Consider the following 14847-nt stretch of genomic DNA (forward strand, 5'->3'; position numbering starts at 1 on the left):
TCATGAGCTGGGAGAGACTTTGGGCTACACAGGGGAGGTGTTCAGTGGATAAACAGCCCTGCAGGAGAAACAGTGTCTCTGGAGCCAGATGTGGGTCATAAGCAAAGATGTGGGGCCGGGGAGACCTCCTAGGGAGGTGTGCAGGGCAGGGGGCAGTCTGGGACAGATCACAATGTGCCACCTCTTCATTGCCCTCTCCTGTTCTCAGGCCGGCCCCACCTGTCACCTGCCTCTCCAAGAGTCCCCTCCACCAGGGTCTCACGGGGGTGTACAACAGCCATCCCAGGCCCTGGCTTCCCATCCACAGGCCACAAGGAACTGCTCAGTTTAAGGGACCCCAGCTGCTGCTCTTGGCCAGCATGCACCCCAGCAGGGCTCCTGAGCAGGGGCAGGGAAGGGACTCTGGCTGCTGCCACTGGTGGTGCTGTCATGTGGTAGGTGCCTGAATGCATCAGGGTCCTGTTGGCCCAGCTGAGATGCAGTAGCAGCCGAGCTTCATGCTTTTGCAGGATGTGTAGACAGCTCTGAATTTGTCCAGGGTACTGCACCAACAGTGAGGGCATCGTACAGCAGAGGTGCCTGGTGTTGGAGCCTCAGCTCTTGGGGGTGCAGCACTCTTGCTCACCCAAGCTTGCAGCCATCATTCCCCAGGCAGCCCCGAGGCACAGGAGACAGAGCAGCATGGGGCCTGAGACTGCTCTCCATTGCCAGTGGGAGTCCAGTGGCAAATGCAGCAGGCTGCCTCCCATCCCTGCCTCCTCTCTGATGGTGCATCCACTCCCAGAGCCCCAGCCCCAGCCCCAGCATCTCCGTCTTGCAATTTGCTTCCATGGAGCTGATCCTTGGACCTCCATGAGGACCAAATTCGTAGGACTTTTTCTTCTAGGAGACTCACTCCCCAGATTCCTGAATGAACTGGCGGAGGTGACAAGCCCTGTGAACAGGGGCTCCACCCAACTCTCCCCGGATGCCACCCACAACTCCCACCTGGGCCCAAACCTGCCTGGCCAGCTGGGGGCCTTGTCACACAGACCTGAGAGGCTCTGGCCCACTTCCCATTCGAAGGCATGACTGAAAAGGTCTCCACGATGTGGGGATTAGGCCTGGCATCTGGAAACTCTCGGTGCACTGTGGAAGGTTCATCTGACCCCAGAAGAAAAGCTGAACCCCTCAGGCCTTATATATTGGGGCCCAGTAAGCGGCAGACGGGTCAGTCTTGGAGGCCCTGGTGAAGATCAAACTCAGCATACTGAGGAAGCTTCCTGGAGGAAGAAGCGTGGCTGGGCCCCGAACAGCAGGAAGTCATGGAGGGGTTGGGATGCCCACCTCCATGTGCCAGGCACTCAACGCATCTGTCTCATTTAAGAGCCACAGCAACCCTGCAGGGCCGTCCTACCTTCACAGAAGAGGGAGCTGAGCCTCGGAGGGGCCGTGACTCGCCCACGGCTCAGTGAGTATCCGAGCTGCCAGTGGAATCTGCGGCTGCGGCCTACAGCCTGTCCACTGCCAAGACCCAGGACTCATTTTCACATTCGTGGAGAGGAACGGAGGTGCTGTTCTGAAGGTGGGTGGTGGGGATCTGAGGTTAGTTCCTCCAGAAGCAGGTCCCAACACAGGGCTGGGTGTTTGTGATTCATTCAGGGCAAGTGCTCCAGAGGGAGGGACATGGGGAGCAGGCGAGGAGGGAAAGAGTGAGGGTGGAATTCGTTTGGAATTCATGCTTCAACCTGATCCTCCAGGGTCACGGGTTGTGAATTGCCCCTGACCTCCAGGGTCACAGGATGTGAAATGCCTCTGACCAACTCTGTGGACAGAGTTGGTCAACACTGTCTCCTACCCACAACCCAGCCTTTTATATCCCTAAGGAAGTCAGGGATTGGCTATAGGCCGTCCCTGAGCAGAGATGGGGGATGTCTTACATCCCAGGCAAGGCAGCTTCTGCTCAGTCAAGGGCAACTTTCTCCAGGAGGAGGCGGAGGAGAGACCTCCTAGCAGCTGGGGTCTGGGCAGACCAGAGCATCCACCACTGTCCACCTCCTGCAGCCCCAGATCCATGTGCTTCTCACACGTACTGCATCCAGTCTTCTCCAGTTCCCTGGTTGGTCAGAATTCCTGGGAAAACCTGGGTGGGCACTGTGCTACTGCCATGGGTCCTGAGTCCGTCACTGACACTCCCTACCCTCCCCTCCACCTGGTCTGGATTCCCTCCCTCTGACCTAGCACTCATGCTGGCCCAGGGGCTTACCTGGTAGGGCGACCCTCCCGCAACCCTAGGGGCCGAAAGCCCTGGTTACCGTCCCCTGATAGGCTGTGGTGTGTGCACCTGCTGACTTACCGCTGGAACTGGCTGTGGGAGCACCAGGAGATGCCCTAGCAGTCCCCCGAGTGCCAGGCACGCATCTCCCTGCCCCTCATGTGGCAGTAGTCCTTCTCCCGGTGATGGTCAAGGCCATCCCCCTGCCAGCTGGGGGCTTTGTTCTTCGCTGCCTGTCTCCTGGCTTAGGGAGCCCAGGTGGGCCAGCTGACACCCAGAGCTTTCAGTTGAGTTAGCCTTGGTGGAAGCATGAACCTCTGGAATCCGGGGCCTCTAGACTTACAGAGCTTGTGCTGCAAGGGACTAGAGGCATAAATTCCCCATGTTGGTCACTGGGTGTGATGGTGGCCATGGCCACCTCCCCCCAGCCCTTCATTCCTATACCCCCTAATTCCATCTTTCACAGACCCGGAAGCAGGTAAGGCCACTGCTAAAGGTATATGCTGCATTGTAAGGCAGAGTGCCCATTTCCGCAGGGGCCACCGTGGTGGAGCGCCCGACCCTGCCCAAAAGATAATCAACCAAAGTCAGCATAGCTTCCCAAGGGGTGTGCAGAGGTCAGTACCACTCTCAAGGTTGGCCCCCAACATCTGTCCACCTGGCCCCCCCCGAAAATGATGATCACAGCAGGTGACAGGGGACCACCAAAAATTTAGCCAAGAAATAGTCCAGTTGTAGCTGCTGTGCCAAATATGGTGTCTGTACTCAGCAGATGAACAGTTTTAAATACGGGGCTGTGTGGCTGCTGATCTGATGAATGTGTTCTTTTCAAAGCCCATCAGGAAGGGGAACAACATGGGTTTGCATCACACTGGATGACCAGTGATAGACGTGTGTGGCCTTGGCATGAAACTGTGCAAAGTGTCTCACTCTCTGTCACAATGTGGTCCAAAGAGGTGGGTGTTCTGGCCGTCCTGACACTGGCCCACAGGATTGACAGCATCACGTTAATCCGATGTGAGCAGTAAGACGTGGTTGGGATGCTCTCCAGATACCTGGGTAAAATGCACGCACCCTAGAGAGTAGGAGATATCCACAAAGATGCAGGAGTCGGCCATGTTGGCTCAAGTTTTAGGGGTCTGGAGGCATGGGGTGTTATGACCTGAATTGTGCATCCCCAGATCCATACGTTGAAGATCTAACCCCCACTGGGTATGTATTTGGAGAAAGGGCCTTCAAGGAAGTAATTAAGGTTAAATGAGATCATAAGGTGGGACCCTATACCTTAATAGTACTGGTGTTCCTTTAAGAAGATAAAGAACTGGCTGGGCGCGGTGGCTTACCCCCTAATCCCAGCTCTTTGGGAGGCTGAGGCAGGTGAATCATGAGGTCAGGAGTTCGAGACCAGCCTGGCCAATATGGTGAAACTCCATCTCTACTAAAAATACAAAAATTAGGCGTGGTGGCACATGCCTGTAATTCCAGCTACTCGGGAGGCTGAGGCAAAAGAATCGCTTGAACCTGGGAAGCGGAGGTTGCAGTGAGCCAAGATCACGCCACTGCACTCCAGCCTGGGTGACAGAGTAAGACTCTGTCTCAAAAGAAAAAAAAAAAAAAAAGAAGAAAAAAGAAGATGAAGAACTTTGGGAGGCCAAGGTGGGAGGATCCCTTGAAGCCAGGAGTTCAAGACCAGCCTGGGAAATATAATGAGACCTTGTCTCTACAAAAATTCAAAAAATAAGCCGGGCATGGTGGCACATGCCTATAGTCCCAGCCACTCAGGAGGCTGAGGTGGGAGGATTGTTTGAGCCCAGGGATTCAAGGCTGTAGTGAACCGAGAATGCCACTGCACTCCAGCCTTGGCAACAGAGTGAGACCCTGTCTCTAAAAAGAAAAAAATAGGCTGGGCGCAGCGGCTCACATCTGTAATCCCAGTACTTTGGGAGGCCGAGGTGGGCAGATCACCTGAGATCAGGAGTTTGAGACCAGTCTGGCCAACATGGAGAAACCCCATCTCTACTAAAAATACAAAAGAAATTAGCTGGGCTTGTTGGCGTGTGCCTGTGATCCCAGCTACTTGGGAGGCTGAGGCAGGAGAATCGCTAGAACCTGGGAGGCAGAGGTTGCAGTGAGCCGAGATGGTGCCACTGCACTCCAACCTGGGCAACAGAGTGAGGCTGTGTCCCAAAACAAACAAATAAATAAAAAGAAGAGGAAGAGACACCTGGTTCAGGCTTTCACTGGGCCTTTCCTGCTGGAATAGTTCTTACTCTGCAGGCGCAGGAACCAGTGTGGCCAGCTCGCACAGCCCAATCTTTCCAGTGAAGCACTTGCGAAGCAAGAAGTGACCAGTGCAGGGGTTTGTGGACCCAGCGAACACATGGCAAGGGGCGGGCCTGGAAGGGACCCACCCCCCGACCCCCTGCCCGATTCCCTGACCTCACGCCCATTTTCTCCCAGTAGGCATGAGGGTGTTTCGGTTTCCTGGGTGTCGGCACCAGCTCCAGCCTTGGATTCCACCTCCTTTCCCCAGCGTGTGTTACCGAAGCTAATGACAGAGATCCCTGCGGGGAGGCCCGGGGCGCCCTTCTCACACGCTGACCAAGGCATTGCAGGATCGGCGTTCACGCAGGCTCTGCTTCTTCCTCCAGCGATGGGTCTGGGTCTGACAGCTGGATTCAAGTGGGGAAACTGGAGAGGGGATTGTTACTCCCCATCGGGGCTGCTCTGTGAGGGCAGGGCCTGGCCTCCCAGTTCCTACTGCAGTCTGTGCCTGGCACACAGAGACGAGGCCGGGGTGTGCAGAGGTGAGTAGATGGGGCCACTCTGGAAGGTCTCAGTGAGGGGCACCCACTGACCCTGTGGGCACTGGGTGGGGGACAAGGGGGAGGTCTAAGCAGGGAAGCAGGCTCTGATTTGTGGTCTGGGAAGATGGAGTGGGGAAGCTGAGGGGCAATGAGGCTTAGGCAGGGGCTGGGTGGGGGTGGTGCCTCCCAGAGCCCTTCAAATGGGACCAGCTATGTCATATGTGGGGCCAGGTGCAAAATGAAATTGCAGACCCCAGCTAGGGGCAGGGAGCTGAATCTCCCTTCCTGTGGGCCTGCCATCCCAACCCACAGGTGGCCCCAAGGCCTCACACTCAACCTTAGAATTGGGAGTGGGCAAGAGGCCCCCACTCAGCCACCTGCTGAGCGCAGCCTGGCACTGCCAGCCAGGCAGGGATGGCTGCTGCCTTCCTCATTCCCTCCCGGACACTCCCAGGCACGTACCTAACCCTAGTCCTGCTGGTACAGGCCCTGGCTCCTGTGGGGCAGAAAGCAACAGTGGAAGGCAGGCCTCCCCCGCTGATGTGGTTGCTCCCCAGCCTGAGTGACGCGTGCCGGGGTCACAGGACAAAGGTGGGGAGGGGAGCCTGGTGGCACTGGGGCACCAGTGGCAGGAAGTGGGCGGCAAAGAACCTGACCCAGGAAGGCAGGAAGGGGCAGGAGTGCGGTGGAGGGTGGGACAGCTCACGAGTCAAGGTGCCATGCTCCATTGTTCCATCCAACTTCACTTACAGAACGTCAGTTGAAGGTATAATTAAGAATTTAAGGGGACCATGGCAGAGCCTTAACCCCAAGTGCAGGCTCCTTCTGTGTGCTCGGCCCCTGACAGCTGCCCTGGTTGCACGCCTGAGAAGTTGGCCCTGTCTGCAAGTCTGATGTTGGGCAAGGCCTTCAGCCCCTGTTGCAGCCAGAGCGCCCTCCTGAGGCATGGGTGGGGGGTGCCGGCCAGCCTGGGAAGGAGCTGGGATAGACACCTGGGCTCGTCCTTCACACCGGCTCGTCCTTCACACCTCCACGGAGATGTCTTCACCGTCTGAGCCGAGAACACCTGCCAAGAGTCTTGCTTTGGGAAGATATATTTGCATATCTGAAGTACCAGCTATAATAGAAAAGCTGCCGTGGAAACGACTTCTTGGGGTGCCCCCAATCGCAATAACAATCTTGGTGCCCCATGACAGCTTTCGCTATGCACACAGTCACTTGGAAAGGGAAGCATATTTGAAAAGCGGGGTTGGTGGAGATAAGATGTATTTCCCAGCCTTTCAAACACCCTTCATTCTTGCTCGCCGTCAGCTTCTGCCCTTCTCCTGCCTGGTCAGAAACGGTTCAGATGGGGGTGGGACCCTCAGGGAGCGGGGTGTGGGGGGGTGCTCCTGGCATCCTGGGAGAGGCCTGCAAGCGAGCAAAGGGACCTTCCTTCCTGGCCCTGTGGCTCCTCCCAGAAGGTGAGAGAAGCTGGTGGGACCTGCCCACTCATTGTGGCCAGGCTGCTTCCAGCCACGGTGGGGGTTCGTGGTTATCATGCCTCCGTTGAGAACCCCCTCTTCACATGTGGCCTCGACATGTGGCCCTCGATGCAGCCTCTGGAAAGAGGTGATCATCACCCTACTCTGCAGGGGTGGACGATGTGGATCAGTGGCTTTGCTGAGGTCACAACAGTGGATGGTGAATCCTGAGGTGGAGCCCAAGCTTTTGTCATTTGACAGTCACTCCACACTGATAGTGGGCACTGCTTTCAGGCTCTATTCCAGGCATGGGGCTACTGGTGGAGTTTATACTTCCTGGGGAGAAAGACAATAAAGCCAGGGCCAAGCCATCTCAGAGCTGCCAAGTGAGGGTTCCGAGCCCAACAGAACAGTCACAGGGTACGGGGTTACCATGGAAGGGGACCAGGTCAGATCAGGCTTCCTGAGGAGGACTCCAAGATGATGAGAGGGTGCCAGCCACGTTCAGAGCTGAGGATAGAGAGAACGTGCCAGGCAGAGGGGCTGGCAGTTGCCAAGGCCCTGGGGCAGGAACGGGCTGAGTCTCTCCAAGGAATAGAACAGAGCCCAGCATGGTGGAGTCAGAGAGAGTGAGGGAGGGTGAGTGAGGGCCACAGGGGCAAGGATGCTCCCTAGGCTGGGTCCTGGGGACAGAGAGGCAAATGGCCCAAGGTCCCTGCCCTTAAGGGAGGCCTCAGTTATCCACTGCCACAGTAACTGTGTGACAGCCACGTCTCAGTGGCATACAATGTGTTTAGGGCTCCCACATCTGGGGTCCGTGGGGTCAGTGAGGTGCTCTGCTGAGCCTGGCTGGCTGTTGCCTGACACAGCATGAATCAGCCAGGGTGACTGGGTGACTGGACTATGACCCACTTGTCTCCCGCCCTTCATGGACCCACCTGGGTGTGCTTTCATGAACGACAAAGGGGCAAGCCCAAGAGCAAGTTGAGTCAGGCACTTGTTTTTTTGTTTCTTGCTTGTTTGTTTTGTTTTGTTGAGACAGAGTCTCACTTATCTCTCAGGCTGGAGTGCAGTGGTGAGATCTTGGCTCACTGTAACCCCCACCCTCTGGGCTCAAGCGATTCTCTCAGCCTCCCGAGTAGCTGTGATTACAGGCATGCACCACAATGCCCAGCTAATTTTCGTATTTTTAGTAGAGACAGGGTTTTGCCGTCTTGGCCAGGCTGGTCTGGAACTCCTGACCTCAAGTGATCCACCCACCTTGGCCTCCCAAAGTGCTGGGATTACAGGCGTGAACCACCACACCCAGCCTATTTTTTTTTTTCCTTTAAAAACAATCTTTGTATTTTGCCTGGCATGGTGACTCATGCCCGTAATCCCAACACTTTGAGAGGCTGAGTCAGGAGGGTCCCTTGAGCTCAGGCGTTTGATACCAGCCTGGGCAACATAGCGAAATGCTGCCTCTACAAAAAAATAAACAAAATTAGCTGGGCATGGTGTCATGTGCCTGTAGTCCTAGGTACTTGAGAGGCTGAGGTGGGAGGATTGCTTGAGTCTGGAAGGTTGAGGCTGCAGTGAGCTGGGATCATGCCAGTTCACTCCAGCCTGGGTAACAGAGGGAGACCCTGTCTCAAACAAACAAACGAACAAACAAAATGTTTTTTATTTTGAAATACAGGAAGGAAGAGTTGTAAGGCTAATAGAGGGAGTTCCTCTATACCCTTCAGCCAGTCTCCTCTGTATATTCATGATACATTTATCCAAACTAAGAAATCAACACCAGTACAACACTGTTAAATACAGTCTTTATTTGGATGTCAACAGTTTTTGACTAGCGTCCTTTTTCTGTTCTGGAATCCAATCCACGATCCCAAGCTGCATTTAGTCATCATGGCTCCCAACTGTCTTCCAGTCTAAGATGGTTTCTCCGTATTTCCTTGCTTTTTCTGACCTTGGAAGTTTTGAGGCGTGCTGGATGAGTATTTTGCGGACTGTCCTTCAGTTTGTGTTTGTTTGCTGTTTTCTCATGATTAGTCTGGGGTTATGTATTTTTGAGAAAAATTCCACGGAGGGGAAGGTGCCATCTCAAGCCGTCCATCTAGGGTAACGCTAGAGGAGCAGGATGCATTCCTGGCGATGTGTATCTTGATCCCTCGGTTAAAGTGATGTCTGCGGGTTTCTCCGCTGTAAAGATACTGTTCTTCTTTATCCACATTCAACCACTAGGTCCAGCTCCACTCAAGGAGAGAGGAGTTAAGCCTCTCCCCCTGGAGGGAGGAACATCAAAGGATTTGAGGGCATCTGTTAGAACCAGCGTGGTAATTAATCAGCATTTGGGGGAGATATTGTGAGGCCAGGCCAATATCCCATTTCTCCTTCAAGTTTTGCCCACTCATTTTAGCAGCCGCCAGTCAATCTTGGCTTCAGCAATTGCCACTGTGGTGCTCACATCGTGACTTTCCATTTCCTCATTCCTTCTGCATTCATCCTTTGGAATTCTTCTGTAAGGAAGATTTGTCCCCTCTCTGCTGTTTATGCACTAATCTCGCTCTGAACTCATTATTCCATTCTTTAGGTTGGAGACTGATTCTATCATTATCTATTTCGTTGCTTCAATGGTTGCAGCTTTGTCCGCTGGAAGCTCTGGTAAGTCAGCTCCTGATTCCTTTTGTTTATTAATTTCACTTCCTTACTTTCAGGCACCAGAAGATGTTCTAGGCTCCTCTCTTATTTACCTTGCCCTGGCCTTAGAATCAGTCATTTGTCCAGAGAGCCCTAGCTCTTTTTACTTAGAAACTAAGATCTTGGGCCAGGTTCGGTAGCTCACGCCTGTAATCTCAGCACTTTGGGAGGCCAACGTGGGCAGATCACTTCAGGTCAGGAGTTCGAGACCAGCCTGGCCAACATGTTGAAACCCCGTCTCTACTAAAAATACAAAAATTAGCCAGGTGTGGTGGCACACGCCTGTAATCTCAGCTACTCAAGAGGCTGAGGCAGGAGAGAATCACTTGAACCTGGGAGGCAGAAGTTGCAGTGAGCCAAGATTGTGCCACTGCACTCCAGCCTGGGTGACAGAGTGAGACTCCATCTCAAAAAAAAAAAAAAAAAAAAAGAAAGAAAAAAGATCTGGGTGGTAGGTGTGCTGGTTACAACTTGTGGCATCACTGCTTCTAGGCCTTCTCAGAGACACAGCTAGGAATATATTTAGTGTACTAATCCATTTATGCACACATATTTATCTATCTCTACCTCTATCCAACCATCCACCTATCTATCTATCAACCTACTACCTATCATCTATCAATCATCTACCCCATCTCTCCATCCCTGTCTCTATCAATAAACATTAATTCATACTGATAGCCCCACCTCCCGTCCTGACCCAACAATGCAATCTCAGCAATGCAACTGATTCTTGCTTTTCTACCTTGTTCATTTATAACCTATTATTATTATTTGAGACACCCAGACTGGAGTGCAGTGGTGTGATCTCAGCTCACCACAACCTACACCTCCTGGGCTCAAGTGATCCTCCTGCCTCAGCCTCCCAAGTAGCTGGGACTACAGGTGCACACCACCACGCCTGGCTAATTTTTGTATTTTTTGTAGAGATGGGGTTCTGCCATGTTGCCCAGGCTGGTCTCAAACTCCTAGGCTCAAGAGATCCATCTGCCTCGGCCTCCTAAAGTGCTGGGATTACAGGCATGAGCCACTGTGCCCTGCTGCTCATTTGTAACTTTTTTCTTTGATAGTGGATGGTAAGAAGCCTGGCTCCCACAATTACAATTTACTTATGGATTTGTCCACCCCTAACATACCTACGGTCTATTGCTCATCTTACCCTTGTGAGAAGCACAGTTTCCAACCAGAGTGCGGTGTCCACGTGCAGGCTTTTCATTTTCAGCTTTATGAAGTTACAGTGGTCAGTTCCTCCCCCGTTGCCTTTCAGTGTGGCTATGTCATCCGTTTGTAATACAGTTGGATTATTTTGTCCCTGGTCTGCATTCCATCCTGGGATCCTCTGACCTCCTGGCTGATTACTTATTTGCATAAAGTGACATTCACTCTTCATCGTGTACCGTCTAATGAGTTTTGACAAATGCATAGAGTCCAGTATCTATTATCATACGATCATGGAGGACAGTTCTTCCGTCATCCTAAAAATCCCCTTTTTCAGTCCTTGTGTAGTCAAACTGTTTCCAAAATGGCTGTATGAGCTTGCAGTCCTACCAGCCATGAATGTGTATTCCTGCTGATTCATATCATTACCAGAATTTGATCTTATTTTTAAAAATTGTAGCCATTTGAGTGTGCATGTGGGTGTTTCTCCATGGTTTTAATTTCTATTTTCCTAATGACTAATGATGTTGAACATCCTTCTTGTGCTTATCATTCTCATTTATTCATTTGTGGGAGTCTGTTTAGATCTTTCATCTGTTTTTTAAAAAATCAGGTTGGTTGTTTCCTTGCTGTTGAGTTTTAAGAGTTCTTTATATTCTGGATACGTTTTTTTTTCTCCCAGTCTGTGGGTTCTCTTTTTACTCTTTTAACAGTGTCTTTCTTAGAGCAAAATTTAAAAATTCTGATATAGTTCAATTTATCCATTTCTTCTTTTATAGCTCGTGCTTTTGGTGTCATGTCTAAAAATCCATTTCCCATCTCCAAACCCAAGGTCATGTAGATTTTCTCTCATGCTTTCTTTTAGGAGCTTTTTTTAGTTTTGTGTTTTACATTTAGGTCTACAATGCTTTTGTTTGTTTGTTTGTTTTTTCGGAGTCTTGCTCTGTCACAGGCTGGAGTGCAGTGGCATGATCTCAGCTCACTGCAACCTCTGCCTCCCAGTTTTAAGTGATTCTTCTGCCTCAGCCTCCCAATTAGCTGGGACTACAGGTGTGCACCACTATGTCCAGCTAATTTTGTATTTTTAGTAGAGATGGGGTTTCACCATATTGGTCAGGCTGTAATTTTTGTATTTTTAATGGAGATGGGGTTTCGTCATGTTGGCCAGGCTGGTCTCAAACTCCTGACCTCAGGTGATCCACCTGCCTCGGCCTCCCAAAGTGCTGGGATTACAGGTGTGAGCCACCGCACCCGGCCCAAAACTGAATATTTTAAATAATATAGTTTGGCAACTTTGGAAGTAAGATCCCGTACCCTCCCCTGTCTCCTCCCCCTTCAATGCCCTGAAGGATTTGTTGCTGCTGCTTGTTGTAGTTGGCTTTGTTTGTTTAGTGACTCTTCTATGTGAATTCTTTAAGGTCTGCATTCTCCGTCATGTGTGGCCACTGAAATTTCCTTTCGATTATTACCTTAGTGGTCAGTTGACGATGAGACAGAGGTTTCCTTAAACACTTGGAACCAATAAATTTTTCAGTCCCACTCACACCTGTAATCCCAGCACTTTGAGAGGCTGAGGCGGGCAGATCACCATCCTGTAGACCGTCCTGGCCAACATGGTGAAACCCCGTCTCCACTAAAAATACCAAAATTAGCCGGCCGTGGTGGCACGTGCCTGTAGTCCCAGCTACTTGGGAGGCTGAGGCAGGAGAATCGCCTGAACCCGGGGAGGTTGCAGTGAGCCGAGATCACGCCACTGCACTCCAGCCTGGCGACAGAGCGAGACTCCGTCTCGCGTAAGTAAATAAATAAATAAAATAAAAATAAAAAATTTCCCAATCTCTGCTGAAGTGCTCTGAGTGCCTGTCAGGACGCACCTTCAACATTCAGCCAGGTGGTTGGCCACTCTGCATCAGCCTTCACTTTCTGCTGGTGCAGAAAGTCAGCCAGAGGTGAGAGTGTAGGGCCTTTTTATGTCTTTTCTGAGCATGCTTACAACCCCGGGCATATGCACAGCACTGTCTACATTTGTAGCTTTCTAGATTCTCAAGAAATATCTTGGTGTTTTTTAAGGCCTCCAGGGGACATTTTATTTCCCAGCTTTTCCTTTTAAGCTTTCTGTGTAGCCTTTTGATTACCCCAGCTGTTATCCATTGCCTTAGACGGCCACCAAGTTAAAACACTTTGTGTTTTTTTTTTTTTTTTTTTACAAATACTCCCTCAACTCTGGGGAAAAGGTTTTTTACACCTGGGCAAGCTCTGAGTTAGGCCCAAAACAGCCAGCCTTGTAAAGGGCATCTTTCAGGGGACCACTATGCAGGCCGAATAGCGACCATATTTTGGTGAAATAGGCTTTGAAGTTGCCCCAGCTCTGTTCTGCTCTGTGTGGTGACTATCACACCGAACTGGGAATGCAGGCTGTCATTTTCTAAGGCTGTTGGGGACCTGGAGAGTAGCTGGTTGGACTAGGGCAGTTAAAATGCCACAAGTCGGCTGGGCGCAGCGGCTCACACCTGTAATCCCAGCACTTTGGGAGGCTGAGGCAGGTGGATCATGTCAGGGGTTCGAGACAAGACTGGCCAACGCAGTGAAACCCCGTCTCTACTACAAATACAAAAACTAGCTGGTTACGATGGCGCGTGCCATAGTCCCAGCTACTTGGGAGGCTGAGGCAGGAGAATCGCTTGAACCCGGGAGGTGGAGGTTGCAGTGAGCTGAGGGAGATGGCACCACTGCACTCCAGCCTGGGTGACAGGGCAAGACTCCGTCTCAAAAAAAAAAAGAAAAATGCCACAAGTCTTGCCAACGCTCAGCTACTTTTCTTGAATAAGTGCCCCTTCGGTTCCTGCAAGCCTTTGGATAATTTCTAGAGTTCTCAAAAAAGTTGATCCTGACCATTGTTGCCAGTTTTCTTGCTGCTGTTTTGGAGGAAAGATCTCTTGGAGGGCCTTCCTCTGCCATTTCTGCTGATGTAACCCTTCATGATTCCCTTTTATCTCCTCTGTTCACTTGTTAATTTTACCTTTTGCAAGTATATTTTTAAAAGTATATTTTTAGTGGTTGCTCTATGGTTTATAAATACATTATAAAACAATCTGTCTTCAATTATATCATATTGCTTCACATGCAGTGTAAGAACCTTTTAACAGTATACTCTGAATTCCTTCTGCCCATCCCTCGTGCTTGTTGTTGTACTTTTAAATCTGGTGTAAACACATAATATACTGTGACAGATTTTGCTTTAGATGGCTTTTAAAATAATTTCAGGTATAAAAATATTTTATTTTACCTTTGATTATATCACTCTGATACTCTTCATTTCTTTGATAGATCCAAATTTCTGACTCAATCATATTCCTTCTGCCTGTAGAACTTCCTGTTTCCTGCCTCCTCTTCCAAATAGTAGAGAGGTCGCACCATCATCCTGGCCATTTTTGTTTTTTAGTAGGACAGGATCATCTCAAACTCCTGACCTCAAGTGATCCACCCACCTTGGCCTCCCAGAGCCACTGCACCCAGCCTAAAATTTATTTTATGGTAAGTATGCCGTCAGTTGAGTTCCTTCATTTGTTGTGTGCCTAGAAAATCCAATGTATCTCTTTATTTTTGAAAGGTATTTTGCTGGTTACAAAATTTGAGCTTGATGATTTTTTTCAGCACTCTGAAAATGTTATTCCATTGTCTGCTGGTTAGCATGGTTTCTGAGAAGTATGCCGTAATTCTTACCCTTGTTCCTCTGTAGGTCATGTATCTTTTTTCTCTAGCTGCCTTCAAAATTTCCTCTGTCTTTTTTTTGCAGCAATCCGAATATGACATTCCTAGAGGTGCATGCATATGTGTGTGTGTGTGTGTGTGTGTGTGTGTATCCTGCCAGCTTCTATATGCTTCTGTTCTGTGTCGTTTAGCGTTTGTAACTAATTTTGGAAAATCCTCAGCCATTATTTCTTCAAATATTTCTTCTGCTCCATGTTCTCTTTGTTTTCTTCCTGAATTATGTGCATGTTAGACTTTTTTTTTTTTTTTTTTTTTGACACAGAGTCTCACTGCTCTGTCACCCAGGCCGGAGTGCAGTGGTGTGATCTTGGCTCACTGTAAACTCTGCCTCCCGGGTTCAAGCAATTCTCCTGCCTCAGTCTCCTGAGTAGCTGGGATTACAGGCACACACAGCCATACCCCACTGATTTTTGTATTTTTAGTAGAGACGAGGTTTCACCATGTTGGTCAGGCTGGTCTTGAACTCCTGACCTCATGATCTGCCCACCTCGGCCTCCCAAAGTGCTGGGATTACAGGCGTGAGCCACTGCGCCTGGCCCCATATTAGACCATTTTATACTGTCCCACGGCTCTTGTATATTCTGCAATTTTTCCCCACTCTTTTCTCTCTGCATTTAGGTTTAGATACATGCTATTGACCTATCTTCAAGCTCACTCATTCTTTCCTTGGTTATGTAGAATCTACTGATGAGCCTGTCAAAGGCAATCTTCA

This window comes from Hylobates moloch, unplaced genomic scaffold, assembly GCF_009828535.3.
Source record: "Hylobates moloch isolate HMO894 unplaced genomic scaffold, HMol_V3 SCAFFOLD_19, whole genome shotgun sequence".
NCBI lineage: Eukaryota > Metazoa > Chordata > Mammalia > Primates > Hylobatidae > Hylobates > Hylobates moloch.